General features: G+C 35.9%; 1 long non-coding RNA gene across 1 annotated transcript; it reads right to left on the bottom strand.

Annotated features, from left to right (window-relative positions):
- Positions 1-3,269: 3,269 nt before the first annotated feature.
- LOC108259155 (uncharacterized) lies at positions 3,270-7,627 on the bottom strand. The gene is made up of 3 exons (XR_001810831.3): positions 7,300-7,627; positions 6,017-6,123; positions 3,270-5,921 (listed from the first exon to the last, which is right to left on the bottom strand). It is a non-coding gene; the product is annotated as an uncharacterized LOC108259155 (long non-coding RNA).
- Positions 7,628-12,018: the final 4,391 nt, after the last annotated feature.

Below are 12,018 nucleotides of genomic sequence, written 5' to 3'. Positions count from 1 at the left end.
CGGGTTTTCCAACAGATTATGGAAAATGGTCTTTATTTGGACATTCTTTGAAAATCAATGGTTCTTGGCCACTTTCCTTGACAAAATGTACCAGGCATTATAAAATATATCAAACATTTGAGAATATGGGTCTGGCTATCAGGAACAGTCCATCCCTTACCAACATTCACTGTACGTTAATGTCACTCACTCTTGAAGACTCCTAGGTTAAATTTTAATAAAAATTGAAAAAGAAGTTAAAGCCTTAGTGTGAATCACACTGAGAATCTTTTATACAATAGAAAAAAAGAATCAAAGTCTCTGACTTTTTTTTTTTTTTAATTCATTGGGGTATTTCCCAAATTCAAGCATTTTGTCACACAGAACCACACCATTTTCTTTTAGATAGACATTTTATTTCCTGGCCTTTGGTTTTGTTTAGCCAGAATCATAAATATTAAGACCTACCCTGCTGGAATTAGCCCTCACATTTGAAATATAAAAGATAGCAAGAAGCATAAAAGTGAATTTGAATCCTTTAAAAATAAGCTTTAAGTTGCTATATTTTAGACTTAGGATGTCATTTGTCTGTTTCTTTTGCCTGCGAACACATGATTTCTCAGATCCCAAAACATTTCTCAGATCTCATAAAGAAAAAAAAAAGTGCACCTGTTAGGAATGTGATGACTTTTTGTTTGGAGACAGTGAGTGGACTGGCCACCGTGGGCTAAGTTTCCTGTCTGTTAGTGCACAGAGGTTTTAGTGGCCTCCTTCTCTTTCATAATGACACAGAGCCGGCCTTAACCCGAGTGTATGGGGGACGTCCAGTCCTTCTCACTTCTTTTTCCTAATTCCTCATTCTCTTCAACCCTGACCAGGCCGCAAAAGATCCATAGCAGCAGAACTATTTTTGGGGAGGTTAATCCTACTTTGTGTAGCGATATCAGTTTACACAGACTCACAAAGACATAGATAAGTAAATCCCAGAGCTACACAATCCACACAAAACATAGGTTTGAATTATCATTTAAATGAGGTGCTAGTCTGTAAAGCTACAAACTAAGTTAAAAGAATATTTAAAAAAGGTATTTTAGCTTTGCTAAGGAACAAAAAGGTGTTTTAATTTGAAAGACAACATAAATGAGGAATTTGCTGTTTCCAGTGAATCAGACTTCACAAAAGGGAACATAATGATGATGAAGCCCCTAATTCCATGCAGCATTTGCTACAATAAAAAACTTGTTCATGAAAGATGAGGGATTGCCCAGAGTGCATGATGGGAATCTCCAGTATGCTTATACAAAAATACAATACTAACAAAAATATATTTAGTTAATGTATAAGTTAGTGTTGATAGATTTTTCATCTCTACTTAATTGGTTTCCAGTGTATTTCCAGTATAATCCAGAATAATTTGTCTGTCAATAAAAATGCATTTTAAAATATGATTAGCAACAAAGTTGCTTTGTTTTGGTTTTAGTGGGTCATGGGGAAAATGCAGCTCTTAATACAATGCATTTTCTGTCCTATTTAAATATCCAGAAAGCACCATAAATCTCCCTGATGTCCAGAAAAGCAAGACTCAAGGTGTAAATTTCCAACAACTATACCTGTTGCATACAAGCTGCATTTTCTTTTGCGGTATTCTTATCTCTGTGGCTTGTGTGTTTACCATCAGCCACATCAAAGATGTGTCATTGTTCATGTGAGCATGCATGTATGAAACTACTTGTTGTGGAGTGGGAGGTTGACCTAAGCATGGCCATGTGTGTTTTTATCTATAACAAAGCAGACTTCCTGTAATGCCCATTACTTCCTGTCATGGTCCAGTATAAGTGGTCACATCTGCTCTAACAGACAACCAGACCAGAAAAGAAAAAGGTTGCATTGGTTGAGTCTTTTTTCATGCTTTCATTTCAGAACCATATCAGAATCTAGTGTTATTGTGACATCTTCAGCACTGCTAAATGCATGTGTAATACAGGTAGGCTATGAGATGAGAATTACGATACTGAGAATAATGATGACTACAGTCATTAAATTTTGATGTTTGTATTAATCTTGAGATGCTTATAGCAATCATGTTACCGACCTGTTACCAATTAACCTCCAGCTGTTTCTTTTTAGTAACACTTACTTTTCCAGCCTTTTGTTGCCCTGTCCCATCTTTTTTTGAGACGTGTTGAGAACATCAATTTCAAAATGACCTTAATTTCTCCTTAAAATGGTACATTTCCTAAGTTTAAACATTTGATATGTTTTCTATGTTGTGAATGACATATGGGTTTATGAGGTTTGCAAATCATTGCATTATTTTACAGCATCCCAACTTTTTTGGAATTGGGGTTGCGTAATTCACACAGCTATTGGTAAATGATCATCTATGTCAGTCTCAGCTCTATAGGTAGCAAGCTATTTAGCTATAGTTCCTGTTTATACTGTTCTGTACTATATTCTATCCTGATTCATTCATTCATTCATCTTTATTTACCACTTTATCCTGGTCATGGTTTCGTTGATCTAGAGTCTATATCAGGAACACTAGACATGAGATGGGGATACACCCTTGATGGGACACCAGTCCATCCCATGGCACCATGCACACATACATTCACAGATAGAAGCAATTTAGTGTTCCCAATCCACATAATGATTTTGGGAGGTCCCCATTTTGATCCAGAGCTTGGGATAATGTCTGTGTGGAGTTTTACATGCTCTTCCTGTGTCCATGTGAGTTTCCTTTGGGTTCTCTGATTTCCTCCCATCTTACCAAATCATAATTTGGTAAATCTAAGCTAAATTACCCCTTGGTGTGAATGAGTGGGTGAATATATTTGTGCATGTTGCCCTACAATGGATTGGTGTCCCATCTTATTTTATTCTAGGCTCTTGACCAACCTGGGATCCACAACAACCTTGCCCAGGATTGAGATGAATGAATAAATGAACGAGTGTTTCAGAGTATCAATGACTAATGATACCTTAAATCCACTTGACAAATGGTGAAGTTGTTCCAGGCCTGGAGCAGGAACAAAGAATATCCTAAACCCAGATATTATCTACGATGAACCTACTTTAACACATGTCATCAAACATTACTTATACTCTACTACTTGGGCATCCTCATGGCATTAACTTTGTTCCTTTTCAAAACTGTTTTGGACAATTTAGTGATTTTTCTTTATCACAAGTGAATCAAAGTTGCTCAGTTGTTGATCAATTGGACGGAGTAGTTTAAAAATGATTAGAAACATGCAGTAGCTTGAATTGCATTTTAATTCATTATGCAAATAAACAATAGTGGAGCAAAATAATAAAAACATAATATTTGTTTTACAATTTTACAGGAAGAACAATTATCAAAAGTCAACCACATGTGTTTACATTGGTTGTTCACAAAAAGGTCACAATTGTCACATTCATGTTTCTATCGCCTGTGCAGGTGATTTAAAAGTGGCAGTTCAATCATAATAAAATGTGAATAATAGATCATTTAAAGAGTAAGAATACTTGATTTATTTAATTTCTGATTATCTTCCTTCTCAGGTGCATGCTTGAAGTAAATGAATCCTGGTCATGTTAACAATGTCACCTTTCACATAGATTATGTACATAATCTATCATTTCATGTATAGCTTGCTTTAAATTAAAGAATAATTCAATACAATTGTTACAAAAAATGAATTGTCAGTGCTTTATAAACACAAAACAAAAAAATTCGCCACTATAGGGAGCGGTGGGATGAAATGTTTGATTGGAATCAGATGGATTTTAGGCTTTAGGACAAGCTGAGTTGTGTGCTAAAAACACTTCTGAGGAATGAGTAAAACGCTCATGTTCTATGCTACATGCTGTGTATATGTTGGCTGACAACCACAGCGCACACACATTCACATAGTAGCATATTTTCGCATCCCACGATCTGGTACTATTAGCACTGTGGCTCCATGAGTCCAAAAAGGTTCCTCTTTCTATATGGGCATTGCATAAGTCATGTCAGTATGACTCACAGAAACTGTGTTTTGTTCATCTGTAGCACGGAGCATATTAACCCTATCCTGCACGCCTTCTATAGCCAGGGAATAATGAGGACAAATGTAAGCTACTGATTCAGAGTTAGAATGACACGTTCCATAGTCAGTTACTGTGCGAGTCTGCACTGAGCTGAGCTTGTCAAAAGTTCCTACACAGTTCAAATGTTTATATAATCATATACACAGTCACAAGCCACTTAAATAGGAATACCTGTATCCCTGCTTGTTATTGTAATTATCCAATCAGACAGTCATTTGTTCACAATGAATAAAATCATGCAGATACAGGTCAAGAGCTTCGGTTAATGTTCGTCAAACATTAGAATTTGGAAAAATATGTTGTAAGGGTCCACTCACTAGTCCAACGACGGTATCCGATGACGTGGTAGGAGGATTCCCATGTGTTTCTGTCTTTTCAAAGCGAGGTGAATACATATAGATTATTAAATTTGTCATTCCAATTCTGTTTGACTCTCTCTTAAATTAAACCTGACTCCAAGTGTAAAAACCTCAATGTTGTATATGTTTCCTAGTTATTTGTATTTTGATACTTTTACATTTGATTCATTCTAGTTTATTCTATACTTTAATTAGTGCTTGTTCATTCGGATTCCATATCCCTCAGAGTCTCTTGCCGGCCGTGTACGCGGATCTCACGGTCACAAACTTGCCAGTCTTGGTCATTAGGCGGAGGTAATTGACTAATGGTATTTAGATGGCCACCCATGCTTGCCCTTTTCTAAAAAGTACTTTGTTTAGTCCCCTTAGATAGTAACACCATGACCATGACCACTAAAATTTATAGACCAATAGAAATAGACCAATGATATCTGAGTTAAGATTAGCTTTATATAATCATGCAATAGTTTCCTATGTACACTTAAAAAGAAAATATTACAATAACCAGAGGTTTAGACTTCACTCTATTTAGACTGGGTCGATCAACTTTAAGTTGTCCTAAACGGAAATTCGTATCGAGCCTTTACACACTAAGTACACTTCACTTAACGCCAAGTTGTTAGCCTGGACTCTAAAATCTCAGCTGGAGTGCCCCAATGCTCCACCTAAACCTGGATTTTAGCCTGTACTAACCTGGTTGCAGATTTGTGGTAACAAGGACTTAACGTAATCTACTAGAGACAATAATTACAGAATGATTCAGAATATAATCCAGTCTAGTAATCTATTTAACCTGGTATGAAAACATTCAAATCAAATACTACTACTTATAATAAGAAGAAAGAATTACATTCAGCATTACATTCCAACCAAATTCAAGACATAATAATACAACATTAGAAAGTCAAAACTTGCATACCTGGTATAGAAAAACTACACATAATGATCTTGTAGATCTATCTACAGATTCCCCGAATATTTGGCCAGCTCTCCCCTAAATACCCAGCTTCTCTGTGAGTCCACCAAATGGTTTTGTTTGTGATTATAACTTGGTGTTTGTGGAAGGATGTACCTTATTTACATACAGGAGGTAATTTGAGTGAGGGACCCTGGGAGGATATGCCTTTACCGGCATGCAATATTTTTATTTGAACTGCTGTTGAGAGAATGAGACCATATTTTCCAGATGCACTAAGACCTTTTGTATTATATAGCAAACCAGTATTGTCAACAACTTATTCACATCAAAACATGTTATGTAATGCATATAGACCTTGGGTGTATTTAAGATGATGTTGATACAGAGAGAGAAGGGTGTGAGGAGATGAAGAAGGAAACAATGTAACGATCTCCTAGTCTCCATTCAGCATGATGTGCTATTTCCGATGGAGATGCTCATTTTTAAGGTGATCTCAATACAGAGATAGAGAAGGGTGTGGGGAGAGAGGAAGTGAGGATCTTCCAGTCCACACTCAGCATGATGTGCTATCTCAGGTGAGGATGCTAATTCTGTGGGAGAGAGTTTGAGTGTTAATTCCCATGAGAGTCCTTTTTTCTCAGAGAGCAGTTCTCTCCAGATTCAGACATCTTGGCACCAGACTTACAATGTGATTTCAGTAACTTTGACCAGGGTTGTTGATGTCAGATGGGCTGGTATGAGTATTTCAGAAACTGCTGATTTACTGGGATTTTCAGATACATTTCCAGGTTTCTAGAGTTTACACACAAAGATGAGAAACAAAAAACAGTGAGTGGTAGTTCTGTGGATAGTAACACTTTATTGATGAGATAGGTCAGAGGAATATGGTTCAAGCTGACAGGAGGCTACGGTAACTCAAATAACCACTCTTTACAACCATCATGAGCAGAAAAGCATATCAGAATGCACAACACCCTTAAGGCTGATTGGCTACAACAGCAGAACAATCCACTCCGGTCAGCCAAGAACAGTTGCTTTGCAGTTAGTTTGTCCCTGTGTAGAATGCCTAAATGGTTGTGTAGAATCTTGTGTAGAAATTAGATAGCTTCACTATCATAGCAGGTTGTAAGTAGATAAGATAACACTTTATTAAACTCGGGTAGGAAATTCCAGTAGAACCACTTCAGGAAGCAAGGAGCCCCTAATTATCCAAAGAAGAATTCCTGTAGAATCTAGTACCAGGGTCGGTGTTTGTAGATATTAAAACATATTTTGTAATACCAATAAACAAGTTCAGCTTTTGGAACAAATATCAAATTATAGGCAGCATATTAGAATTGTAAACAAAGTTCTCAATACACAACTTTGGATTGTCTTCACACTAGTCATTAGGTATCTGTGGGTCACCAAGTTTACCAACTAGCGCTGAAGTTACTTCAGGTTTTGTTCAACACTTTCTTAATCTGACAAATGCTATTTTAATCTAGAAATGTTCCAATTCACTGGATGATGTTTCTCACACAAGTGAGCCATCTTGTGGCCAAGTCAAAAAGGAAGACTGAAAATACAACAGCCATTTCACCATAAAAGTTTCTTCTCAGTCATTCAATTAGCATTTTTGTACAGTGTATACTATAGCTCAGGCTACAAATAAAATGCACAGTTTCCTTTTAAAATAGATATTAAGTATAAATACCATTCATCATCAGTTTTGGTGTCTATTAATATGGAAATATAATAGTTCCAAATTTCCTCAAGGCAAAATAGCACATTGAATTACATAAACTGAATAAAAAATATATCGCAAATAACAATACTTGAATTTTTCTGCCCAGCAATTTGACACAAATTGGGGGGGAAAACACAGTAATATCAATGCTTGAATTAGTTTCCTCTGCAATTCATTAGGTTTGTATATTTTGATTGAAAACAAAATTCCAGCATTCAAAATTCAATACACATATTCACCTTCCTAAAATATGGTTCCACAAAAATCAGCTGTTGAAATACAATTCTTCATTATTCGTCAGGTAATATATCAACACAATATTTTTCAACCTCACAAATTCAGGCTGCAAAAATTCAGGTCTTAAAATCCGGGTCTTCACATCCGGGTCTCACAGGAAGAGCAATAGATTGCCGATACTATTGTAAAATGTTACTATGGGGCGGCCCCCTAGTGGTGGGATTGAACCTAGCGGACTGGCATAAAGTTGGCTTGACGTTGGACGTTCGATATTCGCAGTTATGCGCAAATTAAGAGACCGTCTCTAAAGTTACATATTGGTAGACATGTTTCTAACTTCAATAGCATTTGAAGGGAATGACTTGGTCATAAAACCAACTGTAAAGTGTTCATCTAAGTTTCAGCTATAATGCACATTATTCTGTTATACACAAAAGAGAGACATATTTATAGCATTTGAAACATCACAAATGGAACACATCTAACACAAACGAGGACACATCTAAACTAAATAATCCTAGTTGCTGGGGGGATTTTTTTTTCTTCAAATTGACTTGATTCCAGAGAATCTGCCTACATTTATTCATTTTGTCATTTCAAATATGAGAAGAAATTGTTTGAAGTGCTATGATTTAGTGAGATTCTTGATATGCAGATATCAGACACATCACTGACCTGTGATCCCCTGGTGGCCCTAGAGGTGGAAGTATTGTGTTTTGTTACAGCTGCTTATCCTTTCTCAGCTCCTTTTCTATCTTCGTCCACCTCCTTAAGAGAGCAGAATAACAAGTCAGTACATTTATTTTATTTTATTTTTTTATTATTATTATTTTTTATATATATACCATTTCAAACATATACAAATTGTAATACATTCTAAGAATGTTTTGTGTTGGGTATTTTGGTTATTTTTGTCTACATTTTCTCAGTCACTTACTAAAAATCGTGCCAGCAGTTGCTAATTTTCCTCTCAATGGGATCTTGCTCTGCTGTTTTATGGACACTTTGAACAGTTGGAACCTGGAACAATAATAAAAGTGACCATCATTGGTGTATGAGAAGCTTACAAATGCACTTGCCTGACAGATCTTTCATGTCGATACACTGGTCGAATTTTGAAATGCCACATTCAAAACCATTTAACTGTACTGAAATGCATGAGGACATATTTGTCCTACCACAATTCATATAAACTTCTGAAAGAAATGATCAGGATGATTTCTAGACCTAATCCTGGGTACAAAAAAAAAAGTACATTCATGTCTACTATAAGTATATGTATATACTATCAGTATACTAATGAATAATTGACAGGATATCTGAGAAGGCTTCTTTAAAAGTATTTGCATATATTAAACTACTTTTCAGCACAATATGCCCAAGAAATAAAGGATGAAGGAAAAGGCAAAGTCAAAGTCCAGTCCATTGGTCATCCCCTGGTCTGCAGTATGTCATCTTACTGAAAAGTTGTAGTTCCAGGAGACTCAATATTTCAAGATCATATACATATATATAGCTAAAGGGGGGGCAGTAAAGAAGTGCTACTGTGATGTATCTACCTGGTCCTGAACATCATTTTGAACAATGCTGGCACAGTCCTCAACCTGGGCTGAGGTAATGGTATCCTCATGATCTGTTAATAGAAATAGACATAATTTATAAATTGTGGGAATGGGAATGGTGAGAAAACCAGAACTGAGACTTTTGACATTATCATAAATGTTTTTGTTATGCTGTAAATTCAAAATTCAAATAAAAACAGGTGTATTGAAAATCTTGGCAGACCATTGGACACTTGCTGTTCTTCAGACTGGGAAACTGGAGTAACTGTTGGCATTGTTGGAGATGCCTCAGTCAATACATCATTTCCCTCAACATTTCCTGGAGCAAGTGTCATCTCCTCAGTGGGCAGGGCTGAGGGAGTGGAGGGCTTCACGCCCTCAGCTGAACCAAAATAAGAACAGAAATAGTTAAAAGAAATAAAAGAATAGAACATGAAATCAAGATGAAATATTAAAACATTATTTATGCCAATATTGTTTTACAATTTGCACCATCTTTAGGGAACATAGGGAACATCTTTATTGATTTGTTACATATTTTACAGACTATATGATTTCGGTGTTTTTTTTGTTTGTTTTGTTTGTTTTTTTACTTTGGTAATTTACATGTGAGGTTTAAATCCATGCGTGTGACAGGTCACCAGCCTCAACCCACGATCCAGAAAAATTGTCCCAGCTGGGGTAATATGGTTGTGGCAGAAATAGAAGAAACAAAAAGGGTTTAGGTCCGATACAGGATTCTAGTTGCTCAACAGCCCTGGGTCTTCTTTGTAGTATTTTTCATAGCATGATGCGCCAAATGGTTTCACTTGGGGAAAGGTCTGGACTGCAGGCAGGCCAGTTCAGCAGCCGGACTCTTTTACTATGAAGCCATGATGTTGTAATAGATGCAGTGTGTGGTTTAGCATTGTCTTGCTGAAATATGCAAGGCCTTCCCTGAAAAAGACGTAATTTGGAGGGAAGCATATGTTGCTCTACGACCTGTATATACCTTTCAGCATTGATGGTTCCTTTCCAGATGTGCAAGCGGCCCATTCCATAGGCACTAGTGCACAGATCCCAGGAAAAGATCAGGAGGCTTCCTGTGTGGACAGCATAATGTTGGGAATCAATGAGTCAGATCATTTGGCTCGGCTCACCGATAAGAGCCAACTCCCAAACAGCGTATTACCATTTTAGACTAAACTGGATTAAAAGACAACAACAACAACAAAAAAAACTATATGATAGTTGAATGTTTTGATTTGATTATAAAGAGTACACAACTAAATAAATAAATAAATAAATAAATAAATAAATAAATAAATAAAAAGCTCATATATGCTAGTTGACTTCACCGTTCAGCTGAATCAACGAACGACTTCAACGTTCAGCTGACAAAGGAGCTGAATCAAAAGAGCCAAATGACTCGCAAATGACGGAGCACTGGGACAGAACAGAAGAGATATATTAGGATAATGATAAAAGATAAAAACGACTTTATGACTGTTTATCCCAGTCATCTTAGCCCTCATGTTAATGAGAAAGGAGAATGATATGATATTGGAGCGATTGTGTAATTTAAAAAGCTGGGATGCTGTGGGAAAAATCCTTAGCTCCTTTACTTAGATGCTCTATATGTTCTTTTCACATGGTACGCAGTCACCACCGACATGATGAACTCTCTCTACACAGGTCTAGATATTTTTACTTCGTGTAAAAAAGGTTCCAGTCGTCGTGACTACGGCTTGAGCGCCCCCTCTTGGAGAGAATGGAAATGGTCACAAAGATACTGAATATTTCGATAATACCTGTCTTTCCTAATAATAAAACCATATATTAATAGTTAAGTTTTACAAAACGACATTTCAAAATTGCTTAAAAACCTTATTCATAACACTACTGTATCTGCTCAAAGCTTACCATTTCCTCAGAAGATGACATTCATGCAGGAAAGTGCACAGATTAATGTCAAATATGTTTGAAGATGTTAAAAAGGTGAATAGAGATCTTCAGAAATGTATCAAGATTTGCTTAAGAGATTTTGGGTTTGCTGAAAGTATTCGATCACAGGTGAGTTCTGTGTTAGAAGCTGGAAGCTGATTTAGAAATTTTCTCTATGTGCATATAAGCTTCATTCCATTCTGATATTCAAGAACTATTCCCTCTATTACATTTACATCATATTTACTCTATTACATTTATGTGATACATATGGTATCACATATAGTATACAGATTTGTTAACTTTAAAAGCAGTAGTTTTTGAAAATACAGGGTGTCCCAAAAGTCTCCATACATAGGGGACTATGTTTGCCAGCACCAGGTTGGTTGTGCCTTCATAAGTGGGTGTTTGTGGATGTTCACTTCTCTCCGCAACACTTACAGTCTTTCTGAATTTGTTTGTTGTTGAAGTTTGGCAACAGTGTCATGTGTGATGTTGTGCTTGCCATGGTTCCTGTTAAAGTCCTTCGCAACCGTGCGACAGCTTTCTGATCTAGACATGAGAATGATTGCAATACATTCTTCTTTTGTCAAAGGCATTCTTAAAGGGTATCTGAAAGAAAATATATAATACAAACTTAGTATGAAAAATTTTGGAAAACATTTTTCTAAAAATAATAATAATAATAATAATTTCCCCTTTTTATGGAGACGTTTGGGACACCCTGTAGTATGGTATATCACACACACCTCAAGTACATACATTCTCTTCACTTTCTCATCACCTATTCAGAAACAAATTTTAAGTTATATTTATGCATTTTTTTTCAGTTTACATAAACTGTGAATGCACAAAACCTTTACATCTGACTCTCTATTGCATTACAGTGCATTATATTCATTATCTACATGTTTCCAGCCAATTAAAAGCAAGCAATGAAAACAGCTTAATGAATACATAAGAAATATCACTGAAATATATTAATCAGAAATTTAAGGACTTTGAAGTAACAGAATTTAAATGAAAGAAGAGAATTTCATTATCAGCGTAAATGTGTTAATTTTTTATTTTCCTTTTTTGTACTTTAAAAACCAATTAATACAGTACAATATTATTTGACCTACAATAATAATAAAACCTTATTACCCTATTAGATCAGAAGTGACCCGAAGGTAATCTGACTATAGTACACTTTTTAAATAATCTAAAAAGTAACTCGTTAGATCTCTAAACCAG

Source organism: Ictalurus punctatus, chromosome 27 (genome assembly GCF_001660625.3).
Source record: "Ictalurus punctatus breed USDA103 chromosome 27, Coco_2.0, whole genome shotgun sequence".
Classification (NCBI taxonomy): domain Eukaryota; kingdom Metazoa; phylum Chordata; class Actinopteri; order Siluriformes; family Ictaluridae; genus Ictalurus; species Ictalurus punctatus.
This window is presented reverse-complemented; position numbering and strand designations above follow the sequence as displayed.